This window comes from Mus musculus, chromosome 12 (assembly GCF_000001635.26).
Source record: "Mus musculus strain C57BL/6J chromosome 12, GRCm38.p6 C57BL/6J".
NCBI classification, from domain to species: domain Eukaryota; kingdom Metazoa; phylum Chordata; class Mammalia; order Rodentia; family Muridae; genus Mus; species Mus musculus.
Window position 1 is genome coordinate 32,461,479 of NC_000078.6, and position 18,076 is coordinate 32,479,554.

The following is an 18,076-nucleotide window of genomic DNA, read 5'->3' on the forward strand; positions in this document are numbered from 1 at the left end:
TAGATTTATGTGTCTTAGTTTTTCACAGTTGTGACAAAGATATCTGACAGAACAATAAAAGATCCATTTTGACTCACCATTTTGAAGGGTTATATCCATGGATGTTTGACATCATGCCTGGGCAAAACATCATATTTATGAGAACCTGTGACAGAGGTGGATATTCATCTTACAGCTGGCAAGAAGCAGAGAGACATGAGGAATGTTCCCTGTAACATACTTCCTCCAACTAAGTCCTACTAGAATGTCTTAATAAAGTACAACCTTCTGGGGCCAAATATCTAATAAGGTATGTGTTAGGCATGTCGTAGTCATACCATCAAAATTGTTTAGGTTTGGTGTTTAAAAAATTATACTTAAAATTATTCATATTCCAACTGTTCATTGATAGTAATTAGCCTGTTTTTTTTTTTAAATAGTGTTAGGGATTATATTCTGTGACTCTATTAAACTGATCAGTTCTGAGAACATTTTGTAATTCCTTAGGAGTTTTTCCCAGTATTGGATAATGAGTCTAGGGTCCCAGAGTGCTAGCAGGCCTTTACTACAGAGCTCACATTCCTACATTTCTTGCCCATTTGAGTTTAATTTGAAACAATTGAATTTGCATTATTCCTATTTCATTTTCCTTGAGTAGCTGGAATTACAGGCGCATTTCTCCCAAGAGCTCTACATGGAAAGGGGCCCATTCCTGCTTGGATGACAACTAGGCTTTTCTTCAGACTGTTGGTCAGGCTTTGTTTCACTTTTCTATGTTCATCTCACATCCCCAAGGCAGAGTAGCTTGAGAACAGCAGAAAAACATAAGGAGAGCCCCTCACACTCACTGGGTTCCATCTGTCATGAATTTTCTGTTGGGTTTTAGGTGTTCCTTATAAGACAGTGGTGCCCTGAAACCTAGAATTGCTATCAGGACAGAGCTAAGGGGGAGAGAAGAGAGAAGCAACAAGGAAAAAAGTCTACTGAAGGCAAGTTACCACTCCATTTCTGGTCCCATGACCCTTTTAGAGTTCAATGCTGAGTTGAGCCTCAGGTCAAACCCAACAGGAGATAGAAGGGAAGACAATTGCTCTGTAGTACAGCTTAATGTCAGGCATGGTGATTCCATCAGAGGTGCTTTTATTGTTGAGAATAGTTTTTGCTATCCTAGGTTTTTTATTTTTTCCAGATGAATTTGCAAATTGCCCTTTCTATCTTAGTCACAACTTGAGTTGGAATTTTGATGGGGATTGCATTGAATCTGTAGATTGCTTTCGGCAGGATAGCCATTTTGACTACATTAATCCTGCCAATCCATGAGCATAGGAGATCTTTCCATCTTCTGAGATCTTCTTTAATTTCTTTCTTCAGAGACTTGAAGTTCTTATCATACAGATCTTTCACTTCCTTAGTTAGAGTCACACCAAGGTATTTTATATTATTTGTGACTATTGTGAAGGGTGTTGTTTCCTTAATTTCTTTCTCAGTCCGTTTATCCTTTGTGTAGAGAAAGGCCATTGATTTGTTTGAGTTAATTTTATATCCAGCTACTGCACTGAAGCTGTTTATCAGGTTTAGGAGTTCTGTGGTGGAATTTTTGGGGTCACTTATATATACTAACATATCATCTGAAAATAGTGATATTTTGAATTCTTCCTTTCCAATTTGTATCCCCTTGACGTCCTTTTGTTGTGAAATTGCTCTGGCTAGAACTTCAAGTACTATATTGAATAGGTAGGGAGAAAGTGGGCAGCCTTGCCTAGTCCCTGATTTTAGTGGGATTGCTTCGAGTTTCTCTCCATTTAGTTTGATGTTGGCTACTGGTTTGCTGTAGATTGCTTTTATTATGTTTAGGTATGGGCCTTGAATTCCTGATCTTTCCAAGACTTTTATGATGAACGGATGTTGGATTTTGTCAAATGCTTTCTCAGCATCTAATGAGATGATCATGTGGATTTTGTCTTTGAGTTTGTTTATACAGTGGATTACATTGATGGATTTCCATATATTAAACCATCCCGGCATCCCTGGGATGAACCCTACTTGGTCATGATGGATGATCGTTTTGATGTGTTCTTGGATTCAGTTTGCGAGGATTTTATTGACTATTTCTGCATTGATATTCATAAGGGAATTGGTCTGAAGTTCTCTTTCTTGGATCTAATATATACAAAGAACTTAAGAAGCTGGACTCCAGAAATTCAAATAACCCCATTAAAAATGGGGTTCAGAGCTAAACAAAGAATTCTGAACTGAGTAATACCAAATGGCTGAGAAGCACCTGAAAAAATGTTCAACATCCTTAATCATCAGGGAAATGGAAATCAAAACAACCCTGAGATTCCACCTCACACCAGTCAGAATGGCTAAGATCAAAAATTCAGGCGACAGCAGATGCTGGCGAGGATGTGGAGAAAGAGGAACACTCCTCCATTGCTGGTGGGATTGCAAGCTTGTACAACCACTCTGGAAGTCAGTCTGGAGGTTCCTCAGAAAATTGGACATAATACTACCGGAAGATCCAGCAATACCTCTCCTGGGCATATACCCAGAAGACTTCCCAACTGGTAATAAGAACACATGCTCCACTATGTTCATAGCAGCCTTATTTATAATAGCCAGAAGCTGGAAAGAACCCAGATGCCCCTCAACAGAGGAATGAATACAGAGAGTGTGGTACATTTACACAATGGAGTACTACTCAGCAATTAAAAACAATGAATTCATGAAATTCTTAGGCAAATGGATGGATCTGGAGGATATCACCCTGAGTGAGGTAACCCAATCACAAAAGAACACACATGATATGCAGTCACTGATAAGTGGATATTAGCCCAGAAACATAGAACACCCGGGATACAATTTGCAAAACACGAGAAAATCAAGAAGAGGGAAGACCAATGGGGTGGATACTTCATATCTCCTTAGAATAGGGAACAAAATACCCATGAAAGGAGTTACAAAGTTTGGAGCTAAGATGGAGGATGGACTATCCAGAGACTGCCCCACCTGGGGATTCATCCCATAATCAGCCACCAAACCCAGACACTACTGCATATGCCAGCAAGATTTTGCTGAAGTGACCCTGTTATAGCTGTCTCGTATGAGGCTTTGCCAGTGCCTGGCATATGCAGAAGTGGATGCTCTGAGTCATCTATTGGATGGAACACAGCGCCCCCAATGGAAGAGCTAGAGAAAGCACCCAAGAAGCTGAAGGGGTCTGCAACCCTATAGGTGGAACAACAATGTGAACTAACCAGTACTCCCAGAGCTTGTGTCTCTAGCTGCATATATAGCAGAAGATGACCTAGTCAGCCATCACTGAGAAGAGAGGCCCCTTGGTATTGCAAACTTTATATGCCCCAGTACAGGGGAATGCTAGGGCCAAGAAGCAGGAACAGGTCAAGGAGAACAGGTCAAGGGGAGGGTATAGGGAACTCTTGGGATAGCGTTTGAAATGTGTATAAAGATAATATCTAATAAATAAATAAATAAATAAATAAATAAATAAATAAATGAAGGGAAGACAAACATCTCAGCACATAAGCACATCTTCCAAACTTCGCTTTCCTTCCTTTCATTGTCTGTACTGGTTTTGTATTTGACAAGTGTCTCATAATCATCAGGAGAGGTAGGCTTTAGTGACCTGGCTCCATTCTACAGTATCCTTCTGAAGTGGCCCAAAGTCAAAGGAAGGCTCAGAACCTTAAGACTCGGGTGTTAGATGGGTGGAGAGGAGAGCTGTTGGGATAGTTTGGATGATGGCAGGAGTCTGCTTGGCAAATGACTGGAAGTCCGGGCCAAATGAATATGGACAAGTGGGATATGTAGAAGGAGATGGCAGGAAGGAAGGGAGAAACAGAAATGATCAGTTCCTGAGAAGCACAAGAGTTGTTCAAAGTGTTCCAAAATGGAGGAGCCTTAGAATAGTTCCCTTGCAGATGTGGAAGAAGTACGATACACTAGGTGCGAATACGAATGTTGGCACCGAAATGCAGTTGGCACCAATCCCAGACACACTGTTTGGCTTGTTTGCAGTCTTGGGCTAGCTATTTAACTTCCTGCGTCTTGGCTGCCTCTTCTATAAAATGGATATGTAAAGATTAGATGACACTGTGTGCAAAGAGGTTAGTGAGTACTTGACAGTGCAAACAAATACTCAACCAAGCATAGCTATCTAAATAATATGAAATTTCTAAGTGGTGACTATCACGTCCTCTGGCTGTGTGTAGTTGGGAGGGATCCAGGGCTGGGATGGCACAGTGAGTAGAAATAAATGCATCTGTGAATTGTTCCTTTTCTGTTTGTTTGTTGGTTGGTTGGTTGATTGGTTCACAGCTGCTGACTCTCTCCTGTACTTAAGACATTCTTCCAGTAGAAAATAAGTGAATGTGTGCCTGAAGAAGAGCTATTCCAGTGCACAAAAGCTTTTATATTAAGCATTGGACACTGTAAAATTTGTCAAGTATTATCTTGCTTAATACACAGACCGATGCCTCCCACAGGCAGTCTTCCTATTTCCAGTTATTAAAAGTGTAGTTATGGGGAAGTGGAGATCACAGATTCCAGATGTTGGGGCTGTAGGCCTTAACTCCTAATTAATGTCCAATGTGTTTCCATCTCTCTCGGCACAGTACTTAGATAACTCTTTGGATAGAGTAGAACAGTGTGTGTTTGCTTCATCTCCCAGCATGCACTTGGGCTGGTTTGTCACTTAACCAACAATTTTGTTGTTTGTTTCTCTGAGAAAGAGATGACCGATGACCAGGTTTGTCTCTCTTGGTCTTCTGAGAGGACCAATGAAAGTCAGTAGAAGCTCCTGCGTTGGTTAAAGCAGTTGGGGAGAGTGACCCAAAGCCTCTGTGGGCAGGCTTTAAGACCCGTTAGAGGTGAGTGATGGGTGTGACCAGGCTTTGGTGCCTGTCAGTGCCCTCCCTCAGGACCCCATTCTTGCTCTTGCTTCACCTCAGATTCTTTCCATTTTTGTTTCTTTTTTTTTAAATCATTTTCTCCATCTGTCTGTTCATTCTGTTTAATTTTTCCCCACGTCTAGCAATTGTCATTCCCCATATGCCCACATAAAATTTACCACCTAGAAGAAAAAAATGCCAGAAAATAGGGCTCAACATTAGAATGTAATTTGGAATTAACACTTCCACTTCTGACCAAAATTTGGTAGTAGTGACAGACTCACATACTTCCTAGAACTAGCTCAAGGATAGATATAGAATAGCAATCCACTCTCTCACAGCATGAGAGAGCAGCCAACAGAAGACAGTGATTTTCTTTAATGGAAATAATGAGACAATTCCCACTACTGGAGAAGGGTAAAGCACCACTTTCCACACCATGGCGGAGAGAACGAGAATCCAGCCGGAGCTCAGGAGTCTCCTGAATTTTGACCACAGAGTCGGTAGCTTAATGGGGCTTTTAACTTTTATATCTCACAATGTAAAGGAAACCTTTGAGGTCAGAGGAATTCACACCTGAAAAGATTAGAGGGAAAATACCAAACCTCTTCTCAGCAGACCTTGTGGAAGACCTCATAATACACATGATAATTGGTAGATCTCAAATGAACATCTGCCCCTATACTAGGAGAAAATGTCTCTTTTAAATGCTCTTCTTGTTCTGAATAAAATGCCCAAAACTATGACCCAGAAGGGCCAATGATTTCCAAATAACTGTGTCCCTGAAAAAGGATCAAGAACTCAAAAATAGGAACATGAAAATACACACTACAGTGAAAATTCTTATCTGCTACCAGAAAAAATTACCAGGCCTTCAAGAGGCATGAAAGTACAACTTCATAGATGATAGAGTTGATAGGGATGTTTAAAATGGTTATTATACCTGTACCTCATATGTTCAAGAAGTAAGTCCAACCTGAGCATGTTACAGACATGCATGTGCATAATAGACCCCAACTCAACTTCTGGAGCTGAAAACTACAAATGGAAAAACATCTGGCCTTGGATGATTGGAGGGATTGACAGGAGACAGGTATTCAGAAGAAAAGATTAATGAGCATAAAGACATAGCAAGTGGAAACATCAGCAATGAAATACACAGAAGTGAGACTTGAAGTGGCCTAAGACATGTGCCGGTAGATCCCCACATGGGCTATGCACCAAAGATAAATAATTAAAGAAGTAACAGACAAGAATTTTTTTAAGTTGATTATGAGCCCCTACATTAGAAAAGAATATGAAAAACTGAGTGAACTCCAAAACACAGGAACACACAAGGAAGACTATCCCGAGGTAAAGTGTACTTGCCGTGTTTAGATACAAAGGTAAGAGAAAAAGATTTTTAAGTTAAAGGAAAAGCATACACATGAAAAATTTCTCATCAGAACTGATGCAGCCTAGGGTGGAATGGAGCAATGTCTTTTAGGTACTCAAAAGTACCTCTGTGTATAGTTTAGGGAAATGGTTCTTAGCTACAAGACCAGAGCATGAATTGTTACAAGGACGAAAACTGACACTTCCTTGGTGTTACTCTGTACAGAGCATTAGGTACGGCAAATGCAAACACAAACATAAGACAGTCAAATGTTCTTGTGCATCTGAAATGTGAACTGTATTATTAAGTGCTAGTAGTGTGTGGCACCAGGAAATCTCTTACACTGTTGATGACAGTTTAAAGGGCACAGGGACTTTGGAAATCAGCTTTGCAGGTTTTTAAAATGTCAAGCATGTAGCATGTGACCCAAGCTCCTTTGTATTTGCACAAAAGACTTAAAAGCAGATGTCCATACAGGGACGCTTACAGGAGTTTTATTTATGTTAAGCAGATATGGAAATGATACTAATATCTACTGACTTGTTAATGAAAACCAGCAATAAACTATTGCTACGAATGGGAGAGAGAATGTATTCTATCATTTGATTTATACGGTATTCTAGAAAATATAAGAAATTCTATTATGACAGAAATAGCTGCCTGATTGCACAGTGGTGACAGTTGTGTAAGTGTGAAATAGATAAGCAGCAATAGGGATATAGTGAATAGGGGAAGTTTCTGAGGTGCTGTATGCATTCTTTACCTTGACATAATGATCTTCACATGGTATAGACATGTGTCAGAACTTAGACTGTGTGCTTTAAACAAGTACAGGTTCCCACATGTCAATTATACTTCAGTATATTTGTTTTAATATTTTACAGAGGTACCTGCACAGCTATGTTTAACAGTAGGTAACTTAATGAATCAGTCAGTCCACAGATGAATCAATAAAGAAAATTCACTTGTGTGTGTGTGTGTGTGTGTGTGTGTGTGTGTGTGTGTGTGTGTGTGTTTATGCACATGCACGGGTGTTTTATTTGCCAAAAGAAGAATGAAGTTAGTTATATTACTTGCAGAAATCTGGAGATTATTATATTTAAGTGAAATAAGCCAAGCTTAGAATAACAGATATTGCATGTTGTCTCTCACATGTGGATGCTAGAGTTTCATATAGATATATAAGGTATGCTGGCTAGTTTTATGTCAACTTGACGTCAGAGAGGAGGGAACCTTAATTGAGAAAATGCCTCCATAAGATCCAGGTGTAGGCAAGCTTATAGGACATTTTCTTAATTCGTGATTGTTTTGGGAAGGCCACCTATTGGAAGTGGTGTCCATGCCTGGGCTGGTGGTCCTGGCTTCTATAAAAAAGCAGGCCAAGCAAGCCACGGCAGGCAAGCCAGATAGCAGTACTTCATGGCCTCTGTGTCAGCTCTTGCTTCCAGGTCCCTGCGCTGCTTTAGTTTCTGTCTCCCTCAATAGATTGTGATACATAAGCCAAAGAAACCCTTTCCTCCCCAAGTTGCTTTGGTCATGGTGTTGCATCATAATAATAAATACCATAACTAAGACATAAAGATATAGAAAGGGAAACGCTCTAGCAGTCACAGTGTATCACAGCTAAAAGACATGTCATTGTTCCCATGGCTATGGTCCACAGCTAAGACAGAGATGCTACCATGTGTGCTGTAAGCAGATGCCCAGTTCCCAATCTGACCTTTACCCTGTGCATTCACTAGTCCCTCCCAACCCCCAGTTGTTCTCTGCTCGCTCTTCTATATAATGAACAAGACCTGGTCTGTTCTGATAGCTTCTACATTTATTCAGTTATAAATACTTCACATTAGGTTTTTGTCAAATCTTTATTAAATGACCAATTAAGTTTCATTTTTCCTGTGTAAGAGATTTACCAAGACAAAAAAAAATTAACTGTTTTGATGATCTAAGCATCAAAGCCACCACAAATCACTGGTTGCTAGTTTCTATTCTTTAAACAGGTTTTAAATTTTATTACATTAATTCCAAGCTGTCCCTAAAACTGGGCTTTCTATATTCTATAGTGGCCCTTCATGTTATTATGCAACTGAACAAGGAAGACTACATGTTATGGATCTTACTCTGGGATTCTGAGCTTAAAGGGAAATCTGAATGTCCAAACTCCACAGTGATGCAGCAACCAAGAAAAGGATGATTATTAAAGCTGAGCTCAGGTTGATCCTAAAGGTTAGATGGCAATGCCACACTCATTGTTAGGGCTCTTGCTTATTCAGATAACCCCATCCAGCGCTTCAGTTTTTTCACGTGTCAGCAGTTTTGTCAGAAAGACTGGAGGAAACTTCACTCGATGACTTCACTGATGTCTGTCTTTCTCCAGAAATTCAGCCCAGCCTGGGGGAAGCAAAGGTGAAGATGAAGAGGGACAGTCACTGAAGCAGGGAACATCGGACTATTGAAAGGACAGGGTTGGGTTGATAATGGCAATTCCTAATTTTGGAATCAAAGACAGCTGCTGTGCCTTTGCTACAAGTTTCTCTGAAGCTGACAATTTTTATATTCTTTAATACTTATTTATAACATTCAATCATGTCTGCATTTTTCATATAGACACCTCTTCCCACCCCGATAGTTATTTTTACTCCTTCTTCAAAATGAATTTTATATACTATAGCATTTACAAATTTAGCTGGTGTGTGTGTGTGTGTGTGTGTGTGCGCACGCGTGCGCTCTCATGTTCATGTGAGCTCAAAAGGGGAACACAAATGGCCACTTATTATTTTATGGGAGAGTTAGCGACCAACCCTGGAAAGGATGCAGATTTTTCTTACTGTGTCTTGAGTTTGAACTAAAACCCTATTGTGCATATTGAATTCAACAGAGTGTGTCATTTTTCAACCATTTAAAAATAGATACCTAAAGAAAAGTTGTTTCCCTAAGTTTTCTGTAGTGGCTACAATAGACTTTCCCTGAAATCAGTCCACCTTCCTAATAATGCTAGTGGAAGTTTATTAAATCATTTGGTGGGTCAAGTTCAGCACACTTTAAAATGAAATAGAACATGTTTCACAATATAAGTCTACATTGTCAAAGCATTAAAATGCATAGTGTAAATATATAGCATTTCTATTGAGTAATTATACCTTAATAAAGCTGGAAAAATTAAAAAGAAAATAAATGCAAAAAAATCAGAGTACATTACACTTAATAAATACAGGAAATGTTCCCTGCAACGTGTTTAGTTGTATGGGCAGAATCAAATGTTCAAAAGGCCTTTCTCAATTGGTTGTCTTTCTTGGTCCTCAGTGTGTGACTAGAGCAGAGGTCTTGCCAGTCACATGCACTTATTCAGGATGTGGAAGGTTTGTGCAGGTATTTGGTTAAGCATTCTTAGTGAGGGCAGTTTGGTATTCTAACACTTCAATCAGAGACAGGACTGCAGACTGCCTTGCCTAATGTCAGTGAGCCTCATCCCAAAAGTTATACGTCTGACTGGAGCAGGATAGAAAAGAGAATCTTTGTTACCTAGTTACCTTCCAGCTGGAACATGTTTTTTTTTTCCTAACTTTGCACACACAAAATATGATTTCTTGTTCTTCATATCATTTATCTTCAGTTTGGAACCATGCCATATAGAGTCTGAGTACAGCTTGACACTTGTCAGCTCCATAACTGTGGGAGCCAGTCCTTTACTGTAAGTCTCTACCTATCTGCTCTGATATCTTAATGAAAGTCTCCCTTTTACTGTTTTGTTTTCCTTTTCCAGCATATGAGTCTTATCCTAATCCCAGAACACGTAACTATGATTATGTGGTCACATGGCACCGTAGCTTCAATCACAGACAGTCCAGGTGGGCCCAGCCTTTTCTGCCAGCCTATTTAAAAAAGGAACTTGCCTCTGTCTGAAAGACAATGAAGAAAGTCAGTATTTAATATTGGGATGCAGTGGATTTCCCCATGAGCACCCTTCTGCCAGCTGAGATGTGGGAGGCCTATAAAGGGCACTGTGACTAGTTTCGCTGAGAGAGAACCCCAGCTCAGTGCCAAGAAACAGACACCTCATCTAGTCCTCCAACTTCAGGACACCCAGGTCTTACCAAACTGAGTAAGATGGGGGAAGCTTCTTGCTGAGAGCCTCCAGCTTAGAACCCAGGCCACCGCTACCTTGACTTCCTTCTAGTGAAACTCTACAGGACAGAGCCAGACTGAGTTGCCCCATACTTTACCCCATGGAATTGAAATAATAGGTGATTTTAGCCACTAGACAGAAAACAAGTGTGCACAGTATTTTCTGTGACTGCACTAATAGGGACTCAGGGTCCAGTCACCAGTGTGAAGTGGCCAAGTACAGTGCACCTGTTGAGCTGCTGTGGTCTAGTGGATGTCGTGACTCTGTAGCTAGTGGGGCTCATAGTAGCCATCTTGTTTCCAGATCTCCCTGAGGTAGAGGCTGGGATTACTCTGCAAGAGTCCTTCACAGATTTGGTCTTGGATCCCAGAATACCAGCCTAATGCCCATTTCTAGAGGCATATAGAATTAGGAACCATGCCTTATAGGCTCAGAGTACAGCTTGACACTTGTCAGCTCCATAATTGTGGGGGCCGGTCCTTATAGTAAGTCCCTACTTACTGGTTCTGTTTTCTGATATCTTGATGAACATCTTGGTTTTACTGTTTTGTTTTGTTTTCCCAGCACATGAAAGTCTTATCCTAATTCAGAATATGTGAATCTATCACAAGTGCAATTAGTTGAATTGCTTAAATATAAAGTAACATCTAGGCTAGGACCATGGTTCAGTGGTAAAAGTACTTGCTGCTCAAGCATGAGGACCAATATTCATGTCACCAGAACCCACGTAAAGCCAAATGCACACCACCACTGTAGTTCCAGCACTTCTGTGACAAAATGGGAGGTGGGCACAGGAGAATCCCTGGAAGCTCAAAGCCTAGCTGGCAATGGTGATGCACATAGTGGTCATGTATCAAACGGGAAAAGAGAGGACTTCCACAAGATTCTCCTCTCCCATACTGTGACAAACACATATGTGTCCTCACACACACAGAAATCACACCACACACAATTTACTCAGTTTTAAAAAGTAATCATATTACATGCTGAACCTGGTCTGTTTCCTTTCTAAACCCATTCTGTCATTGAATCCACTGAAACCTGAGAGTTTATTTGAATCTCTGAAGTATCTCTCACCTCTCACTTCATGAAAACATCTCTATTAAAAAAGGTGGAGGTGAGGGAGCCATCTTGGGTCCCGGGTCCCTCAGAGACTAGTCTGTGCAGGTGAGAGTACCTACTACAGAAGTGACACAGCTTCTGGGACAGGCAGAAGTCACACAGTTTCTGGGACAGACCCAGTTTTGGGCTCCAGACATCCGGGCACCTTCCCTGCCAGAGGAGAGGTGTCTGCCCTGCCCGGGAGGGCTCTGCAGGAGCACCTGGGGGAGCATCTTGGTTCCTGGATCCCTCAGAGACTAGTCTGCACAGGTGAGAGTGTGGACTACAGAAACAACACACCTTATGGGACAGGCAGAAACCACACAGCTTCTGGGACAGGCCCCGTTTCCGGCTCCAGAAATCCGGGCACCTTCCCTGCCAGAGGAGAGGTGTCCAACCAGGAGAGCTCTGACTGCCAGAGCAGGTGAGAGAGCCATCTTGTGTCCCACGACCCTCAGATACCAGTCTGTGCAGGTGAGAGTACAGACTGCAGGGGCAACACATCTTCTGGGACAGGCCTTGTTTCAGGCCTTCATCTTGAGCCAGGAGGCAGGGCTGAACACCAGACCTCTGTGCACCTTCCCTGCAAGAGGAGAGCTTGCTGTAGGAAGTACTCTGACCACTGAGACTCAGGAGAGAGCTGGACTCCCAGGGATACTGACAGAGGCTAACAGAATCACAGGAGGAACAAGCTCTAACCAGATACAACTATAACAACTAACTCCAGAGATTACCAGATGGCGAAACGCAAACGTAAGAACCTTACTAACAGAAACCAAGACCACTCACCATCATCAGAACCCAGCACTCCCACCTCAGCCAGTCCAAGATACCCCAACACAACAGAAAAGCAAGACTCAGATTTAAAATCATATCTCATGATGCTGGTAGATGACATTAAGAAGGGCATTAATAACTCACTTAAAGAAATACAAGAGAACACTGCAAAAGAGGTAGAAGTCTTTAAAGAATTACAGGAAAACACTGCTAAATAGGTTCTTCCTTAAAGAACACAAGAATCCCTTAAAGAACTACAGTAAACCACAACCAAACAGGTGATGGAATTAAACAAAACAATCCAAGACTTAAAAAGGGAAGTAGAAACAATAAAGAAAACACAAAGTGAGACAACTCTGGAGATAGAAACCTTAGGAAAGAAATCAGCAACAGAACACAAGAGATGGAAGAGAGAATCTCAGGTGCAGAAGATTCCATAGAGAACATGGTCACAACAATCAAAGAAAATGCAAAATGCAAAAAGATCCTAACTCAAAACATCCAGGAAATCCAGGACACAATGAGAAGACCAAACCTACGGATAATAGGGGTAGATGAGAATGAAGATTTTCAACTTAAAGGGCCAGCAAATATCTTCAACAAAATTATAGAAGAAAACTTCCCAAACCTAAAGAAAGAGATGTCCATGAACATACAAGAAGCCCACAGAACTCCAAATAGACTGTACCAGAAAAGAAATTCCTTCTGACACATAATAATCAGAACAACAAATGCACTAAATAAAGAGAGAATATTAAAAGCAGTAAGGGAAAAAGGTCAAGTAACATATAAAGGCAGGGTTATTAGAATTACACCAGACTTCTCACCAGAGACTATGAAAGCCAGAAGATCCTGGACAGATGTTATGCAGACCCTAAGAGAATACAAATGCCATCCCAGGCTACTATACCCAACAAAGCTCTCAATTACCAAAGATGGAGAAACCAAAGTATTCAATGACAAAACTAAATTCACACAATACCTTTCCATGAATCCAGTCCTTTAGAGGATAATAATGGAAAAACACCAACACAAGGATGGAAACCATGCCCTAGAAAAAGCAAGAAAGTAATCCTTCAACAAACCTAAAAGAAGATAGCCACAAGAACAGAATCCCAACTCTAACAACAAAACTAACAGGAAGCAACAATTACTTTTTTAAATATCTCTTAACATCAATGGAATCAATTCCCCAATAAAAAGACTAAGCGACTGGCTACATAAAGAGGACACAACATTTTGCTGCTTAGAGGAAACCCACCTCAGGGACAAAGACAGACACTACCTCAGGGTAAAAGGCTGGAAAACAATTTTCCAAGAAAATGGTCCAAAGAAACAAGCTGGAGTAGCCATTCTAATATCGAATGAAATCGACCTCCAACCCAAATTTATCAAAAAAGACAAGGAGGGGCACTTCATACTCATCAAAGGTAAAATTTACCAAGATGAACTATCAATTCTGAATATCTATGCTCCAAATACAAGAGCACCCATATTCATTAAAGAAACTTTAGTAAAGCTCAAAGCACACATTGCACTCCACACAATAATAGTGGGAGACTTCAACACCCCCCTCTCATCAATGGACAGATCCTGGAAACAGAAACTAAATAGAGACACATTGAAACTAACAGAAGTTATGAAGCAAATGGATTTAATTGATATCTACAGAACATTGTATCATAAAACAAAAGGATATGCCTTCTTCTTAGCACCTCATGGCACCGTCTCCAAAATTGACCATATAAATGGTCACAAAGCAAGCCTCAACAGATACAAAAATATTGAAATTATCCCGTGCATCGTATCAGTACACCGCGGACTAAGGCTGATCTTCAATAACAACATAAATAATGGAAAGCCAACATTCACATGGAAACTGAACAACACTCTACTCAATGATTCCTTGGTCAAGGATGAAATAAAGAAAGAAATTAAAGACTTTTTAGAGTTTAATGAAAATGAAGCCACAACATACCCAAACTTATGAGACACAATGAAGGCAGTCCTAAGAGGAAAACTCATAGCCCTGAGTGTCTCCAAAACGAAACTAGAGAGAGCATACACTAGCAGCCTGACAGCACACCTAGAAGCTCTAGAACTAAAGGAAGCAAATTCACCAAAGAGTAGCAGATGGCAGGAAATAATCAAACTCAGGGGTGAAATCAACCAAGTGGAAACAAAAAGGACTATTCAAAAAATCAACCAAACCAGGAGCTGGTCCTTTGAGAAAATCAACAAGATAGATAAACCCTTAGCCAGACTAACTAGAGGGCACAGGGACAGCATCCTAATTAACAAAATCAAAAATGAAAAGGGAGACATAACAACAGATCCTGAGGAAATCCAAAACACCATCAGATCCTTCTACAAAAGGCTATACTCAACAAAACTGGAGAACCTGGATGAAATGGACAACTTCCTAGAGAGATAGCAGGTACCAAAGTTAAATCAGGACCAGATTAACAATCTAAACAGTCCCATTTCCCCTAAAGAAATAGAAGCAGTCATCAATAGTCTCCCAACCAAAAAAAAAAAAAAAAAAAAAAAAAAAAAAAAAAAAGCCCAGGACCAGATGGGTTTAGTGCAGAGTTCTCTCAGACCTTGAAAGAAGACCGAATTCCAACTCTTCTCAAACTATTCCACAAAATAGGAACAGAAGGTTCTCTACACAGTTCATTCTATGAAGCCACAATTACTCTGATATCTAAACCACACAAAGATCCAACAAAGAAAGAAAACTTCAGAACAATTTCCCTTATGTATATTGATGCAAAAATACTCAATAAAATTCTCGCAAACCGAATCCAAGAACACATCAAAACGATCATCCATCCTGACCAAATAGGCTTCATCCCAGGGATGCAGGGATGGTTTAATATGCGGAAATCCATCAACATAATCTATTATATAAACAAACTCAAAGACAAAAACCACATGATCGTCTCATTAGATGCTGAGAAAGCATTTGACAAAATCCAACACCCCTTTATGATAAAAGTCATGGAAAGATCAGGAATTCAAGGCCCATATCTAAACATAGTAAAAGCAATCTACAGCAAACCAGTAGCCATCAAACTAAATGGAGAGAAACTTGAAGCAATCCCACTAAAATCAGGGACTAGGCAAGGCTGCCCACTTTCTCCCTACCTAGTCAATATAGTACTTGAAGTTCTAGCCAGAGCAATTCGACAACATAAGGAGATCAAGGGGACACAAATTGGAAATGAAGAAGTCAAAATATCACTATTTGAGGATGATATGTTAGTGTATATAAGTGACCCCAAAAATTCCACCAAAGAATTCCTAAACCTGATAAATAGCTTCAGTGCAGTAACTGGATATAAAATTAACTCAAACAAATCCATGGCCTTTCTCTACAGAAAGGATAAACGGCCTGAGAAAGAAATTAAGGAAACAACATCCTTTACAATAGTCACAAAAACAAAACAAAACAAAACACAACCTTGGTGTAACTCTAACTAAGGAAGTGAAAGATCTGTATGATAAGAACTTCAAGTCTCTGAAGATCTCAGAAGGTGGAAAGATCTCCCATGCTCATGGATTGGCAGGATTAATATAGTCAAAATGGCTATCCTGCCGAAAGCAATCTACAGATTCAATGCAATCCCCATCAAAATTCCAACTCAATTCTTCAATGAATTAGAAATGGTAATTTGCAAATTCTTCTGGAAAAATAAAAAACCTAGGATAGCAAAAACTATTCTCAACAATAAAAGAAACTCTGATGGTATCACCATGCCTGACATTAAGCTGTACTACAGAGCAATTGTGATAAAAAACTGCATGGTACTAGTACATCGACAGACAGATCAATGGAATAGAATTGAAGTCCCAGAAATGAATCCACACACCTATCGTCACTTGATCTTTGACAAGGGAGCTAAAACTATCCAGTGGAAAAAAGACAGCATTTTCAACAAATGGTGCTGGCACAACTGGCAGTTATCATGTAGAAGAATTAGAATTGATCCATTCTTATCTCCTTGTACAAAGCTCAAGTCTAAGTAGATCAAAGACCTCCACATAAAACCAGTGACACTGAAATTTATAGAGGAGGAAGTGGGGAAAAGACTCAAAGATATGGGCACAGGGTAAAAATTCCTAAACAGAACAGCAATGGCTTGTGCTGTAAGGTCAAGAATTGACAAATGGGACCTCATAAAATTGCACAGCTTCTGTAAGGCAAAAGACACTGTCAATAAGAAAAAAAAGGCCACCAGCAGATTGGGAAAGGATTTTTACCAATCCTAAATCTGATAGGGGACTAATATCCAATATATTCAAAGAGCTCAAGAAACTAGACTTCAGAAATTCAAATAACTCCATTAAAAAGGATTCTCAACTGAGGAATACCGAACAGCTGAGAAGCACCTGAAAAAAATGTTCAACATCCTTAATTATCAGGGAAATGCAAATCAAAACAACCTTGAGATTCCACCTCACACCAGTCAGAATGGCTAAGATCAAAAATTCAGGTGACAGCGGATGCTGGCGAGGATGTGGAGAAAGAGGAACACTCCTCCATTGCTGGTGGGATTGCAAGCTTATACAAGTCAGTCTGGCAGTTCTTCAGAAAATTGGACATAGTACTACCAGAAGATCCAGCAATACCTCTCCTGGGCATATACCCAGAAAATGTTCCAACTGGTAAGAAGGACACATGCTCTACTATGTTCATAGCAGCCTTATCTATAATAGCCAGAAGCTGGAAAGAACCCAGATGTCTCTCAACAGATGAATGGATACAGAAAATGTGGTACATTTACCCAATGAAGTACTATTCAGCTATTTAAAAAAAACAATGAATTTATGAAATTCTTGAGCAATTGGATGCATCTGGAGGATAACATCCTTAGTGAGGTAACCCAATCACAAAAGAAGTCACTTCATATGCACTCACTAATAAGTGGATATTAGTCCAGAAATTTAGAATACCCAAGATACAATTTGCAAAACATAAGAAAATCAAGAAGGAAGACCAACATGTGGATACTTCATTCCTCCTTAGAACAGGGAACAAAATACCCATGGAAGGAGTTGCAGAGAAAAAGTTTGGAAGTAAGACAAAAGGATGGACCATCCAGAGACTACCCCACTTGTGGATCCATCCCATAATCAGCCACCAAACCCAGACACTACTGCATATGCCAGCAAGATTTTGCTTAAGGGACCCTGATATAGCTGCCTCTTGTTAGGCTATGCCAGTGCCTGGCAAATACAGAAGTGGATATGCACAGTTATCTATAGGATGGAAACACAGGTCCCCCAATGAAGAAGCTAGAGAAAGCACCCAAGGGGCTGAAGGGGTCTCCAACCCTATAGGTGGAACAATAATATAAACTAACCAGTACCCCCAGAGCTCATATCTCTAGCTGCATATGTAGCAAAAGATGGCCTAATCGGCCATCAGTGGTAAAAGAGGCCCCTTCGTATTGCAAACTTTATATGCCCCAGTACAGGGGAATGCCAGGTCCAAGAATTGGGAGTGGGTGGCTAGGGGAGCAGGGCAGAGGGAGGGTATAGGGAATTTCGGGATTGCATTAGAAATGTAAATAAAGAAAATATCTAATAAAGAGTGTGAACTTATTTCTATTGTGTGTACGTGTGTGAGTGTGTGTGCATGTGCACATGTGGGTGTATGCTTGTGTGCAAGATTTATGTGCACATATGTGTGAGTATTTATGAGGTTAGATCAGATAGGGATGAGAATAGACTAAGGAAAGAAGAAGTGCAAAGACAGGGTCTACGAGTCCTAGGGCAAGCATGGGAGTCAACAGTGGAAAC